Below are 23,295 nucleotides of genomic sequence, written 5' to 3'. Positions count from 1 at the left end.
CCGGTCCGTTGCTGACATCCCATGAACCGTGTACGGTAATTCGATATCTTTTGGTTCTCCATTCAAAGTTCCTGTATTATTCGCCATGTCAACCCGATGTTGTAGAACACGAATTAATACAAACAATACCACACTACACCAGGTTGTAAAAACCACTGCAGCAAGAAACGTAAATGTAAAACTACTCAAAAGTGGTGCCACAGTAGTTATCAGAGCTGCTACGTATTGTCAATGCGAACAGTTCTTTCAGCTTGTTCTCTTTAAACAAGCTCACGAAGTTTCAAGAAATAAAAGATAGACAAGTCAAACTTCAACTCCACAAAATTCAACTCCACAAGGACAGGAGCTGCAAACTTTCCAAGTGTTTCAAACAAAGGAAGAACGAGTGGAAAAGTTCTTGAAATCCAAATAACAGCTTTATTGTAGCTTATTGTTAGCGCTTTCACCGACAGGCTTCATCAGACAATAAAAACATTAAAATCTTCCCATTTAAATAATACATCACATACTCTACAAACCAATCACATCATACTTATTTAGAATTTACAGCTAGTTATTCTAGATTGAGCATCCCCTTTTTTAGATGTTCAGATAGAAAGGCTACCAAATGGGTTACTTAACACTTCAATTCATAGGAAGAAATGCTATCGAAATAATATACTACATCGGGATAGCATGCACCCACGGTTTGTCTTTGATAATATTATTAAAGGCCAGTGCATGAGAGCCTCAAGATTTAATCCTCTGGAAAGGAATTATAAAAGTGAACTAGATAATTTATATGCTAGATTTGAACAACGTAAATATGACAGAGGAGAATTAAATAGAGTATTTGATTCTATGAATGAATTGAGGACTACAAAGGCTAAGCCTTATTTTTCAAATGAGGGCAGTACGAATGAGGTGAGACAAGGAGAAAATGGAAATGAATTTCTAAGAGTTCCACTATATTACACAGCAGATATTAATGTTGTAAAAGGAATTATAACTAAGCATTGGGATACGTTGCTGTTAGATGAGAAAATAGCTAGTATAGTGGGGCCCTCCCCATCTTATTCCTTTAAGAATAAGAAAAATCTAAAACGTCTGTTATGTTATCGTCCTTTAGTTAAGAATGAGGTGGAGATAGAAAGGGTACCTACCAATACCTTACCATGTGGTGATTGTGGACAATGCAGATATATTAATACAGAATGTGAGTTTGTCCATCCCATAACTAAAAAGGAGTTTATTTTTAATACACATACTAGTTGTCAAAGCGAGAATATAGTGTATCTTGCTAAGTGCACTAAGTGCCACGCATTCTATATTGGCAAGACCAATAGGAAATTGCGTGAGCGAATTAGAGACCACATATATAATATACGGACAGGTTATGTACATAATGCACTTGCAAAACATATAAGTATGGAGGATCCATCACACACTTTTAGTTTTATGGTGTTACAACAGGTTAAAGTTACAAAGAGAGGTGGAGATATATGTAACTTTACAGAAGAATGTGAATTAAATTGGATTGTACGACTCAGGGCTGATGTCATACCTGGCCTAAACGATAAGGTTCCCTTGAAGCCTGTACTAAAAAAGAGGAAATTGTCCATCAGATAGTGATTTTTTGAATTAGATAATTTTCCTAATAAGTCAGACATTAAAGGCTAATAAATGTTCATAAAATAGTTAATTTATTATAACATATCAATTTTATATATTTATATATATATATATATATATATATACATATATATGTTCTGTATATATGCACATATTTTATTTTATACATATTTATCTTTTATAGATGTTTTATGAATGATTTTAGTAACTGATAGTTATTGTTAGTGTATTTAATGAAGCTAAGGGAAGTGATGTAATTAATTAATTAACCCTATAGTATGATATGATTGGTTTGTAGGGTATGTGATGCATTATTTAAATGGGAAGATTTTAGTTTTTATTGTCTGATGAAGCCTGTCGGTGAAAGCGCTAACAATAAACTACAATAAAGCTGTTATTTGGATTTCAAGAACTTTTCCACTCGTTCTTCCTTTGTTTGAAACACTTGGAAAGTTTGCAGCTCCTGTCCTTGTGGAGTTGAATTTTGTGGAGTTGAAGTTTGACTTGTCTATCTTTTGTTTCTTGAAACTTCGTGAGCTTGTTTAAAGAGAACAAGCTGAAAGAACTGTTCGCATTGACAATACGTAGCAGCTCTGGTAACTACTGTGGCACCACTTTTGAGTAGTTTTACATTTACGTTTCTTGCTGCAGTGGTTTTTACAACCTGGTGTAGTGTGGTATTGTTTATATATATATATATATATATATATATATATACACACATATATATATATATATATATATCTATATATATATATATATATACATATGCATACATCCATAGATATATATGTCTACATATATATGTCTGTATATATATATATATATATATATATATATATATATATATACAGCAATACATATATATATATATATATATATATATATACAGCAATACATATACATATATATATATATATATATATATACAGCAATACATATACATATATATATATATATATATATATATATATATATGCAGATATAGATCTATAGATATAAAAGAGAACATAACAAATACATATATGACCACATGCACAGTTAATGGGGGTGAGGGGGCCCAAGCAACATACATCTTGTACGTATCGATATCCCCTCCCCCACAGCCAAACAGGTCTGCCCTGCAATACAACACCAACTGTTGCAAATCCCATAACCAGGACTTGACACAACATGGGCGCAAGATGTTAACAGCAATCCATCCCACCTGTATGATGTCAGGCTGGTATCAATAACATCATACAGTACAGTCTGGCTACCACAGAGAATGTACAACGTGGAAGCAATAAACATTCCTAAGATACATATACACAGACACATATATGCAGATATATATATATATATATATATATATATATATATATATATATACACATATGTATACATATATATATATATATATATATATATATATATATGTGTATATATATATATATATATATATACACACACATATATATATATATATATATATATATATATATATATATATATATATATATATATATATATATATATATATACACACACATATATATATATATAGGTACACATGTAACTGCACATACACACACAGAGATATGTATAGGAAGATACATATCTAGAGGGTGCACACCATAAGGATCAGCCAGTATGCCTACAGTTGCCACCTTACCAAATGGACAATGTATGAGTCACCCATATAAAAGACAATTGTTGCCTACAACATATACCCACAGAGAGGTCAAAGGATATAACACCACACACAGGTTTGCATACATGAGATAGCTTTATTTGTGTACTATTACAGTTGTATATGCCATGTTATATAGCTGTTTAGACTCTGAAATACATATAAATAGACTAATGTAACTGTCAAACAGATAAATTAATATAGTATTCCAGAAAGCATTACATATGCTGCTGGCTAGGCCATGGCCTTCAAGTAGTACAATAGTAAAGACAGACTGGGCCACAGGATAACAATCAATCAACAGTAAGTAATGCAGATGTATAGTCCAGCAGCCTCTATCTACACTCTGTGCACAAACCCTAGGGGGTAAATACCTCAGAGGACACAATGGGATGCATCTGTTACATGACAAGACATAACTGAAACCATCACAATCACACTGACAAACAGAATAGTCTGTATGGCAGGAAGCAGTAGGCCTGCATTTACCCAAGGTGAATTGTATGGTAATATACATCCAGATACCTTAAGGCAGCTTACCCCCTGATACCCCCACATGTTGTAACAGCCTAGGTTAGTTATGGTGCATCCCCCCATAGACTGACATACAGGGCCATATACCACTGTTAAATACACTGGTCTTTGAACTGCATAAGGGCACACATGTATTGTGTAGATGAAGCCCACACATTTATGGACCCAACCCCACAATATGTGTGGGGGCCACAACAGCAGTGGAATGATAGCAGAAATGGCAGCATGACATACTCACAGGCCACTACATAAAAAACCCTGACAGCATGTCATATGGACAAAGCCTGGTATGTAGGTGGAGGACAGGTGCTGGAACACAGGCTGATATGTGAAGTAGTGTTGTCATACACTAAGGAAGTCACTGGTGTTACAGGATAGTCTACAGCATACCCTTAGTCAGGAATATGAAGTCAAAAACACAAATGGATGTAGCCATGTACTGATAGCACTCAACACAAACACACACACAGCCAGTGATATATTTGACAAAAGACCTGTGTGGTGGACAGGCAAAACATAACAAGCACACCTGTGGCCATCATGTGGATAGGCATACAGTTGAGAGCTATGGAGACAGACTGCAGTCGGTGTTAAACTAGTATGTACACACAAACCCTGTAACACTGGTGCTATGCAATGCATACAACAGAACTTCATACAAATATGCAGCTGGCCTGAGTGAGCAGGTCCTCTTGTAATAGGCATTGCTACCTGCTGTCTCTAACACTGAGACAGAGAGAGAGAGAGAGGACAAGAAAGGAAGCAGGCTAAGGAGTGAAAGAAATTACCTCCTGCAAGGATACTATCCACAACACACCTCATCCCCACAACAGGTACGTGAAGAATATATGCATGTAATTGACTGTAGTACTTGGTCCATAATACTGAGGTAGATGATGTGGAATAATATACATTTGCCATCAGGTGTTGCTGTTGTAATGATCTTCAGCTGAACAACTGCTATGGACATTGGAGTCTGTCCCTGTGGGTAGTGGGCCATACCCATCAACTGTGTAGAGCAGCACCGACTGACAAGATGTATGCCAATATAGTGTGTGGTGTGTAATGGAAGGGATGTACATTACTGTGGCCAATAGCTGGTGATGGAAGTAATGCCATAATGATGGACGTGTAGGTTCCAGAGCCCACCACTTGCAGAGACACTCAGGTTAACATGTATTGTAGCATGCTGAAATGCCATAGGTGTGTAATAGGGTTACCTGCAGTCAGGCCCTATATATACTCCCCTAATGTTAGGCTGTGTCCATATGTGGCCCCTGTCTGTGTTTAAGCAAGGCAGAACAGTACAGCTGTGCAGGAAGGTGTTTTGAGATTATGGACCTGATGTCTGAATGTACCCCATATATAGGTATGCATATGTGTGTGTGTGTGTATATATATATATATATATATATATATATATATATATATATATATATATATATATATACTTGTATGTCCACAGATATACAGATACCCATATGAAGATATATATAAAAACACATATATACAACATAATATATATCTACACATATATAGATATATATCTAAATGTGCATGTCTACATATATACAAACACAGACACACACACATGTATGTATGTAAATACATTTCCTTTATATTACTACCACAGTGCTGCGTGCTATGTGCAAGGGAACAGAACACATAGCAATACACACAGATATATACAGCTGTAAGTGTGTACAATATGGATGGGTATGTCACATGTGAACCCCTTGTTGGGACCACATTGCCCCCGTCTGTGAAGTAGGGAATGGGAATATGCGGAAGTATGTCAGGTATATTTGTGGAGGTGGTCCAGGTTGATAGATCTAGAGGACAGCCTACAGGGGTGGTATATGACACACGTGGTGGGTAATTACCCTGGATGATGTGTGTGGTCTGTAATGTGGAAGCCCCATGGGTCCCCATATGGAAACAATGGAAACAAGCCTCCCACCCATTGCTACTCAGAACAGCAGTCCATGGCCCTAAAGGTGCCTGGCCTGGAGGCTGAGCAGGAAGAGCATGTGGACCCTGTGAATGTGTACTGGGTGCTTCAAGGTGATTTAGCACATCCCACATGTATCTGTGGAGCCTGCTATGGAACAGACCCTGGACCTGACCTCGGATGATGGGATCATGTCTGTGTTTGCCTCCTTGGGGGGGGGCAACTTCCTCTGAGGTGGTTCCACCTGAAGGTAGTGCTGGACCAGTACATGAGGAGGCCCCAGGGTGGGTTCCACATGTGATGCGGCTGGTAACATAGCCAGATGAGGTTGGAGATGTGGTTCTGCTGGCAAATATTTCCTAAACATGCTATTGTGTCACAGTTATAGAACATATGTGGGTAGTAATAGTCTACACAACCCCAGAACATGTCCAACAGCATGCATAGATATCCCCAATAACACAAAATGTCAGATGTGCAGCAATCACATAGCAAGCATGCCACATGCATATATGGAACCATAGTGGCCCTGACAATGGCATGCAGGTGAATAGTCCATAACAAGCCAGTAATGATAGCGTCTACACTGGGAACATGGCTACAAACACATAGCACAAAGTGTGGTACATTACAATATATGTCCCACCAGTAGGTAAGTTGCAGCCATACATATTGAGTTGTGTGAACAGTTTGTTGTCTCTGATATGGTGGGGGTGACAGAGATGTGTATTAAGAACTATGGTAACCTTGCTGTATGAGTTGCTCAGATCTGTTTCCATCTTTATGTTTTTCAGGCAAGATGTCACATGGATGCCTACCTGCTCATTCAGCGGCTGAGAATGACATAGTGCTGAACTATCTCATCCAGTACTACCTTGTACTGTTTGGCCGGGCTGCCCCTAAGCAGCAGGAGTGGACCGTCCTGTGGAACAACCTAGTCCACAGGGTCAATGATGTTGGGCTGCATAACCGCAGTTATGAGCAGGTCCGGCATCATTGTTCTGACGTGCTTCACAATGCCCATCGGCATGTTGCTGCAGTTCAGGGGGAATCACCTCACAACAGGTGGGTGTCATGACATCCATGCCCCCTGACATGTGCTGATGAGCTCCTCTCCAACCTCATGGCACCTGCCCGTCCAGACAGTCAACAACTGCCAGACACCATTGTGGAGGTGAGTGCTACCCATACGCTGGCTGCGGAGCATGCAGGTAAGGCCACAGGGCACATCAAAAGACCACTGTTGCATATGCATCTGCATCTGTATTGGTAGATCATGCATATCTGACATGTCATATATATAGTTTGTTGCTGCATAGTAGTAATAAACAGATGTGCATAAGTGGTAGTATTGTGGACTTGTACTGCTGATGTACTGTAATGCTGCACCCACCCTGTAGCAATGCCACAGCTGTGGCCACTGACATCACATCTCTCACACTCTTATGTAAGTCCCTCCAGTATACTACCAAGGCAGCAGCCTGTATCTGGTGAGCATGGTTTATGTTGATGCTTGGCAATACACCGGGCATGTAATGGCTATGGTATATTCCATGCACACATCTAACACTCCTAACCCTAATGCATGCTGTACATGTTCATGTATTGTTGCTGTTAAATTCCCTGCATCACAGTGATGACCATTATGGGGAATTGAAAGGGTATGTCACACACCTGCAAGATAACTAACATCCTGTCATTGCAAATTGTGTCCACAGGGATTAACCTAATGGTGGGACACATGGCCTACAGTAGAGACATGGCTGAAACATCAGCCTTGTACAGTGCAACAACAGTGTATATACCAGTATTACAATGGCAACTGTTACAGATGTACACTATGGCATAGCATATTGCTGTGGTCCACATTATTAGCTTGGACTAGGCTGTAACGTGGTGTTCAGTGTATGGGACACTGCAAACTGACACACATGTGTAGGCCATACTTGTCAAGCATCTGCAAAAAGGCTGAAGGTGGGGAGGGGGTGTCAGCATGACACACCAGTGTACTGTAGCAGGGATCCTAAGGATGCTAAGAATGGCTGTATCTGCACAAGGTCAAGTTCAGGAACTGTGGCAGATGTAACCCTACCCCCACAGCAATAGTGATGTCAGTGTGTGAACACCAAGGGATGTGCATATGAGTAGATCTTGCAATCATGCAGATTTGGGGGACATGTGTAGGGCAGACTGACCATACACTAGCAAATGCAGATGGCCCATGCTAGTATACCCCTGCCAGGAATAGTGCCTGCTATAGTACACATAGCAATAGGTGCAACAAACAGTCATGATAAGGGTGTGTACACACATGCAAACACAGAGTGTATGCATCGTGGTCAGCATCCGCACACCTAACACATTTCATAGACACTGCATGTGAATGTACAGAACATATGTCACATATCAGGCTCATGTACTGTTAATATATGCAGTGATGTGGTCCCATGGCAGATCAAGGGAGGGTGCATCATATCAATAAGAGTGTGTGCACTCCCCATAGCCATGGTATGCTCTGACAGTCATCAGTGTAATAGTACTGTATTGGTCATACACGGTCCACTGATTCTGAGATCTGCAAACCAGACATCAGGCATTCACAAATGACATCTGTCCACATATCATCCCAGGTATGTGTTGCTGAAAAACATAGGGGCTGTGAGCATTACAGCTGACATAACTGACACAGTACTACATATTCAGCAATGGGTTGTACACCTGTGAAGTTTGGTCACAGTACATGGCAGTGTACAGAACAGGTGCACAGCAATATTCTGTACATGGGTGCAGTGGTATCCAGAGGAAGGGGCATCACCTACTAACACAGTCCATGCATCACACACATGTCTACTGTTGCTAGCATGGATTGACCATAGCTGCACTGCATGCTGTTGTGTACTATATGTTATGCATGTTGACAGATGGGTAATGGGAGGACTGTGTGTACTATCTTTGTGCAACCTCACCTGTATCTGTGTGTGTGTGTGTGTGTGTGTGTGTGTGTGTGTGTGTGTGTGTGTGTGTGTGTGTGTGTGTGTGTGTGTGTGTGTGACTCCTTGTGAAAGACCATGAGCAGGGACTGCTGTAGGGCCTGTACAAGGGTTCCCAATATAAAGTGAAAGCCTGGGACGATCTCGCCCATGACCTAGCCAGTGCCACTTGCATACCCCAAACTGGTGAGCAGGTCAGGCATCACTATGCCGACCTGAAGTGGCAACAAGGGGATCTCTTGGATCAGTGGATCCAAGAGGCTAGGAGGACAGGGGAGATCCCAGCCATCTGTATGTATCAGTCCACTACCCGTTTAATAATTGCCAGCTCATGTATATTATGGATAGGTATGGCTAAATATTCCTCTTATATCCTTCACAGTGGCAAGTGAGCGGGCTACAAACCAGGAGGCCCATGGATGTCGCTTGGAGTGGTTGTAACGCGAGGCAGGTTAGTAATACTCTTGTATGTACTGTCATAGGAAATAAATCTAAAAGTAGTAGTACATTAATTGCCTGTATAAAACCTGTATTGTTTAAGGCATGTACTGCTTACACCAGAGAATATAGCAGGAAGAGTCTCATATAGGTTGTATGTAAATAAAAGCATAATAGCCTGACGATAAAGGTCTAACTACTGGACTGCATGTGTTTACTCTAGTATCATATGGTAATGTAGATTTGCAATCACTTAATATTACCGTTGTATTAAGCACTGTTACCCACACTGTGCAACATAAATAAAATGTGTAGGAATGTCTGCATATGAGTGTGTGTATATGTGTATATGTGTGTGTGTGTGGTTATTATGTCTGTAGGTTCACTCTGGTGAAGTGGAAGGAGGTTGATGCATGTAAGATGTGTGTGTGCATGTGTGGGTATCCATGTATGCACATGCTTTATTGTGGGATTGTTCATATGGCAGTACTTCCCTTTGGGGTTGTGCAGTACATGGACATGGGCTGACACATGACACACCAGAAATACTTGTCTGATATGTAATCACAGGACAGCTGATAGTATAATAAGGTCTGTAGCATGGAACATGCATTGGGAGGGAAAGTAGACACCAGGTATATCCTTAATATCACATTAAGCAGAAGGGTGACCGACAACCAACATATGCAGCACTACAGATGCACTGGGGAATTATTAGACAACACCAGGGAGTGTATCCATATATTACACTTGTCACATGATAGGTTGATTAAGCAGCATATCTGGTATGTACTGAGCAATACTTACACATGACACTCCAGTGCGTGACATTGTGGAGTGAACGTAGTAGCCCCTCACATATAGGGGCCATACTCATGATGTCATGATGTCCAGACATACACAGGGTGAACACTGAATGACAGCAGTGAGGCCATGTAAAACCACTCCACTCAGGTCAAGGATGTAATGGAGTGACAGGTCTTGTGTTGTGATCACTTGTCTAGGTATTTAGAGGAATGATACATTAATGAGTGGTATTAATGAGTGTATGTTACCAAGTGTGATGCAGGATGGGGAACTTATGGGAATACACGTGGGGCTGTCTGTAAATTCACGGACAGGTAGGTATTAAGGTGGAATGTGTGTGTGTGTGTGTGTGTGTGTGTGTGTGTGTGTGTGTGTGTGTGTGTGTGTGTGTGTGTGTGTGTGTGTGTGTGTGTGTGTGTGTGTATGTGCGTACTGTTATGTAATGCTGTACAGGTCTTAAAATGCATTTCTTGTTTTCCTCCACAGGTGGTGAGGTTGGGCAGGCTCCCTCCTGCATGCAATCTGATGTTGGTGTCCATGCAGACACCGAAGATGATAATATTACTGTTGAGGCACAGGTGGGTTTGTCAGAGGCCAAAACAGTGCCATCATTTGACATCACCCTCTTAGTCACCCCAACCCCGCACACAGTTTCAGTGTCTATACATACCACATCACCAGTGGACATAGTGGAGGGACAGTTGGCAGTTGTTGGCAGTGCACAGGAGAGTGTAGTATCCATACCTACTGTGTCTGGTTACAGCAGACATAGCCGGTCCATCGGGGCACTACATAGGCAGATGTCCCATGGTACTCATGGGTAGGGATGCTGATCATCATGCCCCTGGCAGACATGCCACGACTGGTACCACCAGGTGCATGTTTCAGTCTGTCTTGCGGGTGCAGGCACGTATGGAACTGTATGCCAAACAGGGCCTGAGGCTGCTGATGGCTGCTCTCACATCTGTAAGTGACAACTTCCATGAACTGTCTGGTGCCCTCCTTGCTCATACCAAGGTCATGGATAGACAGTTTGGTGAGATGATGGGCCTCATTGACCGTGGTTTGTCCGTGCTTGAACCTATGGTGGGAGTGTGGCAATGACCGTGTGTATGTAGGTCAGCAACACCAACAGCTGGAGGTCAACGTGGATGTGCTAGGACACCAAACTGCTCCTGTTGTAGCAGTACCAGCCTCAGCACTGCAGGGGGGGGTGCTGTCCACACCATAGCAGGCCACAAGCACGTGGTCCTGGCCAGTCCCAGGAGGGACCTGGTTCCAGCGGACATCTGTCACAATCATGGGAGAGTAGCACATCGAGGCCTGTACCTGGACATGCCCAAGGAACCCCTGGCAGGCACAGTCCACATGTCCATGGTCGGAGGCGATGAACTGCACACCCTGCCAGGTATGGTCTGCAGCTGTCCATAAACATCTGTATAGGGCAGCCACATGGCAGAACTGTGTGCTTGCATACCCGCACACTATACGAATATAACTAGGACAACCCCATACCTACACACACTACATCACCACGCCCAGTTTAACTCATTACACCCCTCACCCACACACATGGTGTCAAATGTATGGCCCACCCTCGGCTTCTGGCAAACCAACACACCCTGTGCATATGATGATACCTGCGCCACATCCCTGTCATACATAACATCAATGCAGGGACAGGCTAATATGGTTCTGATACACACAGTGACTGTACTACAGTGTACCAATGTACTGCAGTATAACATGATGTCAGGCGTAATGTTTAATACATACATGTCAGGTAGTGTAGCCATCCAGCAATTATGCATTTTAGTTGTTAGTTGATTGTGGTTGATTGTGGTCTCCATAATGTTATCCATTTGTGTTGTAGGTGTACATGTGTCAGCAGGAGGATGGTCTGCAGTCATATTCCACAAAGGGTATGGTACTGTGGTGACACCATGGCTGTGACATATCCAGGGTACAGTTGAACACATGTCACAGATTTGTATAACAGTTATTGCCTGTGGCACATGGAGAGGTGACCCACTGGGACATGTATGATCTGCAACCTGATGGAGACCCATCCACATACACACACACTCTTACTTGGCAACACTGGGACTGGACCCCTACCTAGGTGTGTAGTGTTACTGAACTGTGTGGCTTTCATTGCACATACCACACAACATTTAGGGTGAGGTGTGTTCCAGGTTACATATTACATGCAGAACATCCCCAGACATGTACAGTATGGTAGTGGGGGATGTAATGGTTGTATATGGACAATACATAGTGTGAGATACAATAATGTACACATTAACCAGCACATAACAGGCAGACACACATCCAAGAGACCTGGGCATTTTGATGCTAACTTGTCCATATGTCCAATGTGGTACAAGTAGGCTGCACACAACACATGCACAACTGGTCTGGATTGTGGTATCAGTTACCTGTATGGTTGATGGTGACAGTGGTCACCATAAAGTGGTACATGAGATATATACCGGATGTACCATAGTGTAATGACAGTGTACACAGCACCCACATCCCCCAGTAGATGTTGTACTCCCTGAAACCCATGATGACACTCTGACATACCCACCATCACACATTGCCCACAACTGTGATACAACCCATTTTATATCACAACAGTGGTACTACAGGGATATGCATCTAATGCACATGCCACAGGCATAGTAGGGTGTTGCATTGTCATGCCTCACCTATGGGCAGCAAGCAGCAACAACACTATCTGTACTACTGTGTGGCAATGCTTATTGTAATAGGAGTATGTGGCCTCAGAATGCTGTACCCTACAGATATACAAACATGCACACATACACATACTTGCAAGAATTCAATGGGTATCCCATGCCTATCAACCCATTTGTACAACACTGTTGTGCTGGTACTGCAAGGCTCATGTAGCCGGTAGGGAGAGGAGAATAAGGGGGTACATGTAATGTCTGATAAAGCAGCAGCCACAACTGACTATGGCAATGGGTGTTGCAGTGGTTGTGAAGGTCCTCATGGAATTCCAAACTACAGGTGTACTAACACACAGCCACTGCTATCCTCAGTAATGCACACATACACATGTGTCAGTACTGGGGTCCATCACTGCAGGTGGTCATAGCTGTGTAACCAGTTATTGTCCATGGAGAGATGGGTTGTGTAGGGGATGTGTGTACAGTGGTATCATGCCACCTGCCATGTGCCAGCAGGCAATCTATTGACAGACACCACTTTGATGACACTCAGGGTGAGAGTGACATGCATCATCCAATCCTCTGGGTGCATCCTGCACATGGCCACTGAGGTGATCCAGTTGACATATATGCAACATGTATTACAACATATGGTTAGTGTATGTGATGGAGACCTGTACCCAAGCATGTTCTGTTGACTGTGGTAGTGTAGTGGAGGTACCCATGGCATGTGATGCATACAGGGTATTGTCTCCTATATGTGCCAGTTATTACACAGCTTGGCAGACATGTCAGTGTCAATCAAGCGTAGGTTGCCTGTACGTATCCCAGCTGGATACCTGCCATCTGCACATCTGTACAGGGATTGACAGTCATCAGCTTGGCAAGTAGCTATGCAGTAGGATGAATGTGTCAACAGACAGACGTTTGACAACAATATGTATCCCATTACTACATGTTGGAAGCCCTCACTAACATGTGCTGTACAGATGGTAGTCTATAGTGACATTACACATGCCGGATCGTTATCCAGTAGGGGATATATATATACTGTGACACAGCTAACACACCAGGAACACGATGGGGAGACCTCAAAGTCAAGCTATGCCTGCAGGTGTGCTTGTTGTCAGTACTACATTTAGCACTCTACTCTTGCCTGTGAAAGCACTATCAACAGTAGTACTGCCATGATACACTACATGCCAGTGTGACAGCATGTACCCTGGGTTACTACCCCTGTATGAAACACACTCACATGGATAACATTGCTGTACAGGTCTCATATACTTGTGTGTCCCAGACATGACACTCCCACCTCTTGCTAATGTAATGACAGCACATAGACGCATGTATTGTACATGGCATTACATATATTTATTACAGATGTCATTACCCTGCTATTATCAGACTGGGTGGTGAGAACTATTTACTGGGCTAAGCCATGGTTAGCAGTTATCAGCATTGCTACAATATAACAGCTAAGCAGATTTGCACACAGGTAAGCGAAGCCTACACATTGTAAGTGCCTGTACATTTAACTGTACCTTAGAAATCCTTAACTTCATGCAAACCCATGCAAACCCACTTAAAGCTGTGCAAAACTGTCTTAACCACTCTGTATCTGACAGCCTTTGTTCTGCCCAGCAACAAAATAAACAGATCTTACAGGTCTTGAACCCAGGACCCCATACACTATAGTCACGACATTTAACCACTACACCATGACCACTGTGAAGACAGCATTTATTTTTACAATATATCTGTCAATACACATATTGCTCACTATTGAACAATTGCTTTTACTTCCACAATTGTGTAGTACTTGTTACTGATATTACTGTTGCATCATACATGTTGTTATATCATAATGTACACATATCAGATACATATGGTGAGATACATCTGGGACAGTATACACAACCGTGATGTTTACACATGACAGGAATATGGATATATAAATATGTTGATATGGACATATATATGATGCACTATACAGATGTATAGAGCTCTTATATATATATATATATATATATATATATATATATATATATATATATATATATATATATATATATATATATATATATATACATATATATATATATATATATATATATATATATGTATATATATATATACATATGTATGCACATCCTATGTGTACAGATATACCTATGCATGTTAATATATATGTCGATATCTATAACTATATGTGCATACATATCTATTCAGATATACCTATTTATGTAGATATATATGTATATATGTTGATATCAACAGCAAAGTCCACAGCAGAGAAATGACAGGCTGCAGCAAACTGTAGTTTGAAGTCTTTTAATAACCTTTAAAACCCAAAAAACATCGAATATCTCAAGTGCTTTCGCCTGGTTCCTACCAGGCTTTATCAAGATACAAACATAACAAAGTAATGACTTAAATACAATAACCATTGGTCACATAGTGTTTTTTTTAATTGCTTCAATTTAAGTTAATTAATCAGTCAGTCATTTATGTATATATATATATATATATGTATATATGTAGATATCTACAACTATATGTGCATAAATATCTATTCAGATATACCTATTTATGTAGATATATATGTAGATATCCATAAGTATATGTGCATATGTATCTATATCTGTATATGTGTAGGCATATATTGCTGTGTATATGTATATATTTCAGTGTTTATATGTATATATATATATATATATATATATATATATATATATATATATATATATATATATACGTACACACACACACACACACACACACACACACACACATATATATATATATATATATATATATATATATATATATATATATATATATATATATATAAACATATATATGTTGATATGTATGTATATATATATATATATATATATATATATATATATATATATATATATATATATATATATATATATATATATATATATATATATATATATATATATATATATATATATACATATATGTTTACCATATGTCCAGAACATGTAGTTGAGTCCTACCTCAGCACCAATACTCCCAACCTCTTAGTGCAAGGGGATGTCATGCATGTATTGCAGGTATATATGTAGACTGTTGTTATTGTCATGGGATTGACTTAACAGACATGTTGTGTGTGAGAGGTCACGTCTGCTTTTGACATCATAGTACGGTACTACTGCTAGCACAGTAATGTTCATGTGGACTACAGCAGAGATATGACCAATATATGTAGACAATCTGGCACTCTGTGGTCAGTCCAGAGGTGTTCACATATCCTCTTTATGTGATACATGTGGACCACGCCTCTCAATGTGGATGTTAATAGCCATGTACATGGGTATATTACGTAAATACTGGACTACATATGCCCACACTGTTTATGCATGCACACACACCAGTCTGCCTGACACATAATACCTAGTGGTGCAGGGGTCACATGGCCTCATGCTACCCAGTAGTTAGTAACATACATCTGTACAGAATCCCACTGCTTTCTCAGAAATACACAACAGTTATGATGTCCTGGCAGCAGTATGTCTTGCTGGGTAATTACACTAGGCTGCTAGGCATGTTACAAAGCACTGTGCAAACTACAGGCAGGCTGCCACAACACTGGACCCACAGTGAGGAGACAGAAAAGAGTGTACAGACCCAGGGTAACCTACCAAGGGTTACATGAGCTGGAGATAGTGGAGAGCTATAGGGTGGACAGGGACCTCCTACAGCAAATTGTTGAGCTGTGTCGGCTACGCCTCACACACACAACTTACAGAGGGGAACCCATCCCAGTCAATACCAAGGTATGCGTAGGTCTAAGAATACTAGCTACAGGTACCTTCCAAAGGCCAACTGTGGATATGATGGGGATTTCACAGGCATCAGCATCCAGGGTACTCCACCATTTCCTGGATGCCATGTCAGCACATGTCGGTGAGCATGTATATTCCCCCATCACCCATGAGGTGTTGGCCAGCAATATGCATCTCTTCCACCAGATAGCAGAATACCCTGAGGTAGCGGGTGCAATAGACTGCATGCACATATGCATTAAAGCCCCACAAGGTGAGCAGGTTAGGGTCTACATCAACCACAAGGGTTTCCCCTCCATCAATTGCCAAGTCGTGTGCGATGCCCAGGGCATAATAATGAATGTGTGTGCTGGCTGCCCTGGAAGCTACCACGATTCCCACATCTGGCATCTGACGCAGCTGTACCAGACATTTGCCAGTGGGGGCATCCCACATGGTCACCTAGTGGGGGATGCTGGATACGCACTGAAGCCATGGCTGATGACACCCATCAGAAATGCATACACACCCGAACAAGAACTCCATAATGACACACATGCACAAACACGAATCATACTAGAGCCTGTGTTTGGGATGCTCAAGTCACAGTTCTGGTGTCTGGACACATCCAGTGGATCCTTGCAGTACTCGCAACTACATGTACCCAAATTGTCCTTGTATGTGCCATGCTATACAATATGATCCTGTGGAAACTGCTGCAGCAGGAACAGCATGGGGCAGGGCTACACAGCCCCCCACCAGTGCCAAGGCCTGCCCAGGCACAGAGTGACTCAGAGGAGGAACAACCTGAGCCTGCTCCAGTAGGCCAAAGCAGGCGTGCCCAGTATGCCCTGGCCTTGGCAAAGAGGAAACGTATAGCACATGCACTGACACAGTAGGGACCCAGGGAATGACACCTCTCTCCAACTCGCACATACAGTAAAAGGGATGCCAAACATGACACTACCTGTGCCCAACCATGTAGAGGGAGTGTACTATGTGCATCTGACATAGGCAGCCCTGCATCACCACCCTCAATACTGGGACAACCACAAGGTAAGTGACTCACACATGCCAGTCAGGGGGGCACATACCCAACAACAGTCACAGCCAGCAGGATAGGTGTAGACAAACACAAACAAATGCTGCACTATGGCCTCTGAATGAGCCTCATGGGTAACCCCTACCCAGCCCTACACAGACAGATTACAGCAGGCCAGCCAGTTGGATGTCAGTTGTGAAGGCTAGGAAGTCAGAAACTAATATGTAGGTAGTGAAAGCTACGATCTGTAGTACACTGGTATGCTTCTAGTCAGCACAATAGGTAAGACTACAGACTGAAATGGTATACCTGACATACCAGTACAGTCCTAGCAACTGTGTAAAAGTGTAAGGTTTGCCCCACCATCCTATGTACACTTATAATAACAGTCAGGTGTGCCCCCCCACCCCCTGTGCAGAAATGTAGAAACAGTTTGTTGCCTCCCTCGCTAAGCAGAAATGTAGAAACAGTCAATGCCAAATGACTAATGTATACCCTGCAGACACAGCATGCTACCTGTCACTGTACATCACAAAGGTCAGCACTGCAGTACAAACCACCTGGACTTGATCCACACATGCAATATAGATGGCCATACTGGGCATGCTCACACACTTAGAGGAATGAAGGCAATGTCACTCAACAACATACTGAAAGCCCATACTGGGCATGCTCAGACACTTAAACACAGGAAGGCAATGTCAGTAAACAACAGTGGACCAGATATATCTGGCAGTTGCAGTTCTCAGTGCAGATACATGTCAGTATGCACCACTTCTGCCTTGCACATACAGTGGATAGGAATACAGACATATATGTAAGGACAACATACTATAATAAACCAAAGGTAACAGACATAGATGTGTTGAAAAGGGTGACCATGACAAGGAGACATCTGGGCTTGTCTCACCCAATACACAGCCAAAGGGCCCCAAACACATGAGGTGCAGGTGTCACTCACTGCAGATACTAGCCACCAGTGTCTGTCAGCATGACAGTGTGTTGCATGTGCCAGCTGTGCAACATGATTGTACAAGGAAGATGTCACCTAGTAGCTGTATACATGTACCTGTGGCATATGACTCTGTGTGTGCCCACATGTGGCATGTCAACCCCAACATGAATGGGTTACGGCCCATGCACACACCACCCCCCCATAACAGTATCATGACAAGCCTGCTGAGGTCATCTAATGTGAAATACACCTTTGGGGGAGCTGTAGCTCAGTAATCCCCATGATACATCCTATAACTGTGTACTGCTGTACTGATAAACTAGTTAGGTAGCAGTCCTAACCCCAGACTTGGCATCTGTGTGAGTGTGTGCATGTGTGCGTGTCTCGGTCTCTGCCTGTGTAGAGAGAAATACTTTCTAGGCTACTCACACTCAGTACAGTTCATATACACAACATTGGCAAGGCTGTAGATGTCACACACCTAGAAATACACCTCTGGGGAAATTATAGCCCAGTAATTTCCACTGTGCGTCTTGTAACTGCGTACTGCTGTAGTGTGACAAAATAGTTAGGTAGGTATTCTAACACCAGACTTGGCAACTGTGTGTGTGTGTGTGTGTGTGTGTGTGTGTGTGTGTGTGTGTGTGTGTGTGTGTGTGTGTGTGTGTGAGTAGGACTGAGTAGAAAACAATGCTTTTTAGGCCACTCACACCCCATATAATACACATATTTGACTTTGGCAAAGCTGCTGATATCACTCACCTAGAAATACACCTCTGGGGAAATTATTGCCCAGTAATTTCTGTAGCATGCCTTGTAACTCCGTATTACTGTAGTGTGATAAAGTAGTGAGTTAGGTGTTCTAACCCCAGACCTGGCAACTGTGTGTGTTGGTGTGAATCTGTGTGCATATGTGTGTCTGACTGAGTAGAGAACAATGCTTTTTAGGCCACTCACACCCCGTAAATACACATACTTGACTTTGGCAAGGCTGCTGATGTCACACACCTAGAAATATACCTGTGGGAAAGTCATAGCCCATTAATCTCTGTAGGGCATCCTGTAACTGTGTACTGATGTAGTGTGGTGTAGAACTGTGGTAGGGTTCCATCTCCACCCATGGCAGTTCTGGATGTTTTGTGTGTGTGGCAATGTCTGTGTATGGAGCAATACATCATAGGCTACTCACTCACAGTACATTTCAAATGCCCTACATTGCCAATTCTGCTGATGTCATTCATTGTGAAGTAAAACTTTGCGGAGGAAGTACTTTAATAATCCCTGTGGTGCAGCCTATAACAGCTCTATGCTGAAGTGTGATATCAACCTCAATCAGGGGTTCTATATCCACACATGGCAGTTGTGGATGCTATGTGTGTGTCTCATTGTCTGTGTAGGGAGCAATGCATTTTAGGCTAGTCACTTGCAGTACAGTTGAAATGCCCTACTTTGGTAAACCTGCTGATGTTATTCAATGTGAAATATGTCTCTAGCAATCCCTGTGGTGCATCCCATAACAGCTCCATGCTGTAGTGTGATATAGACCTTGATCAGGGGTTCTATACCCACACATGTCAGTTGTTGATGTTTTGTGTGTGTGTCTCACTGTGTAGGGAGCAATGCATTTTAGACTAGTCACTTGCAGTACAGTTGAAATGCCCTACTTTGGTAATCCTGCTGATGCCATTCACTGTGAAATACACCTGTAGGGAAATAATACTCCAGTAATGTCTGTGGTGCTTACTATAACTGCTGTAGTGTAATAAAGTAGTCAGGTAGGGGTTCTAGTCCCAAACACGACATGTGTGTGCATGTGTGTGTGTGTGTGTGTGTGTGTGTGTGTGTGTGTGTGTGTGTGTGTGTGTGTGTGTCTATGTGTGTGTGTGTTTGTAACCCATATCCTGTGTAGAGGTGAGTGTGTGTCAACTATGGGTATTGTGGAGGGGGGTTTTGCTAATTTATTTTATGGTGGCCCTACTGTATATCACAATGTCAACCATACAAGGATAACAGATGTAAATTAGCTGGGAGGCTTGGGTGCAATGCCATACCAATACACATGACATCAAGGCCAGACAATCCAAGTTAGAGCACACACTCAACCCATGTATTATATGAACACACATGCCTAGGCAGCAGCCAATATGTGGGTAGTACACTGCATATTAGCCACTGATAGTAGCTATGCAGTGATAGCAGTGGGCTACAGAGGGCATGTCACCCTGCCCATCTGTCCAATATGCACGTATATGCAGACAGTGCACCTCTACCATGTTCCCCAATGGACACCTGCACCACCTGTGGTGCCTTCACATGTGACTCACAATGGACATGCCATGCCTGACAACATGTCCTGTATGGACAGATGACACTGACATCAAGGAATGCTGTCAGCATGCCATCAATGTAGGTGAAGGGTAAACCTGCTGCCCAGTACCAGTTCCTGCCACAGGTGGGCATGACTGGCACATCCAATGATAATATGTGTTCACAACATGGGCCAGACACCCCAGGTACAGTTCCACATGTCACTGTATATGCATTTGAGAGGTGTGCACATCCCAGGCACCATCCATGTCTTGGACTAAGGAACACATACATGGCATGTGGTGTACAGCATTGGCCACACACAATAGTCACCCAGGTGACTGGATGGAGGATGCAATACCCACCTGTGTGGGCAAATGCAGTAACTACAGGCCTGAGCCACAATACAGACCATTGTCATGTGGCCTGATGCCAAGGTATACCCATTGCCTACCCTGTATAGCCTGCTGGCACAGTTGACCACCACACACCCGTGTAGACATGCACCCATGCATGTCAGAAATGGCACCCTGTGTGTTTGTGTGTGTGTTGTATGGTGCGTATGTCCACATCCACAATCACTACAACCCCCCAGGGCATACTAAAGCATGCTGTCTGATGTGTGACATCTCCTCGTACTCTTTGCTCATATGGCCTCACTATGACCTGTGTGGTGCATGTGATACCTGCACATTGATGTGTTGTGGCAATCCCACTAGTGATGAGTTGCACTCTTGGCCCTGACAATTATGTCAATGTATGTGCGTCCCTGTGTGAGTGAGCCTGTGTTGACGCTGGCAACTGTTCATGCAGACAGGCATGTGCACGACACCTACCGTATATCTACTATATCCATGTTGCAGATGTCACTCACCCTCACATATATGTTCTGAGTGCTCCACATCAGGTAACCCATGTGGTGCATCCAATAACTGCATCGAACTGTGATAGCACTACATAGTTGTCGGGGTTTGATACCCTGTGCTGGTAGGTGTGTGACACAAACATACTTCTTTTTTACACTCCCACACCTCGCTGACATGTAGTTGCCTCTGTCTGCCTCCCACACACCCTCTCTGGTGGATGTGGAGACCCACACCTGCCTTGCTTAGTCAGCAGCATGTTTATTTTATGTGATGTTCATGATCAGCCGATGGCCTTTGCATGAATTGCAGCCCTCCCCTAGCTGATTGCATGTGGAACAGCTGTGGTAACAATCCCATAGCCAATTGCATGGAAACATATCCCAATACCTAGGAACATCATAGTGCTGTTGGACCTTTTCAGTTACTGTGAGCAGGAATTAGATTTGTTGTTTGGCAAACAGCATCTCAGATGGATTGGGGATTTACCTCCAACAACATACACTGTGGAAAGAGGGCAACAAACAGGAGGGGGTGTGCCTGACCTGACTACAGACTGTATGTGCTACTATATGCATTTGAAGTAATGTTGGTTTATTAGTGTTTGGATATGCCTGTCGTACATGTAGTAATACCTGCCATGTCAGTTGCATGTATATGAGGTTCCCCATCTGCAGACTGGACAGTGTTGTGTCTATGGTTTCATGTGTTAGCCACAGTGAATCTCTCTGTGGAATGCAAACAGTAGTGTGAGGATTGCAGTCTGTAGATGGTGAAGGCCGTGACAGTTACTGACTTCATATCCCTCATAGGACATATGTTGCAACAAACACCATTACAATGGAAAATATACAAGGTTATCACAGCAACATGTCTATACTGGCCCTGTGTATGTGTTGTCAGCCACACCACTGTCAACATTTGTACATATGGCGTGCATGAAGTGCTGCATATGTGTTGTATGCCATAAATAGTGTCATATCTGATAACAAGCCAGTGATATATCAAATTGCTACACATGTCATGTACAGTAGGGGTTATATTTCATGACATAAGCTGGACATTCTGTGGATGCTTCTACAGTACTGAAGTCTGTGTAGTGATGGTGAATGTCAGCAGTGTGTGTATTGTTAATATGTACTTTAGCCTGTGTACAGACTGTGGTAGATGTCATTGTCCTAGCTCCCCTTCTATCAGATGTTACATGCTGCCCCACTGTATGGTAACATTTTGCCGTACACATTTTTAGGGCCATACACACACATGTCCCATATCACAAACAGCCATCAGACCAAACTGTAGCAGCCCAGTATATGTAGGGACATTCTGTGACTGGCACATATGAGGATGGTGTAGAACGGATAGTCTATATACTGTAATATTATGCTAGCCTACCATATATGGCTGTGGCTGTGTTCACATTGGCTGTGGTAATGCACTGTCACACAGGTGTATCTTGCCCTGTGCTGTGACATGGCTGTTGAGCCTGCTATATATGCAAGTACATGTACATTCCCCCATACAAGATGTAGGCCAGTGTTGAGCTAATCTGCCTGTAGCCTGCACAGTGCATTGTTGCATGCCTAGCAGCATAGTGTACTTAACCAGTGTGATGTCATGTGCAGATACTTT

This window comes from Protopterus annectens, chromosome 1.part2, assembly GCF_019279795.1.
Source record: "Protopterus annectens isolate FY-2018-M chromosome 1.part2, PAN1.0, whole genome shotgun sequence".
In the NCBI taxonomy this organism is placed as follows: Eukaryota; Metazoa; Chordata; order Ceratodontiformes; family Protopteridae; genus Protopterus; species Protopterus annectens.
Note: the sequence above shows the minus strand (reverse complement) of the source record.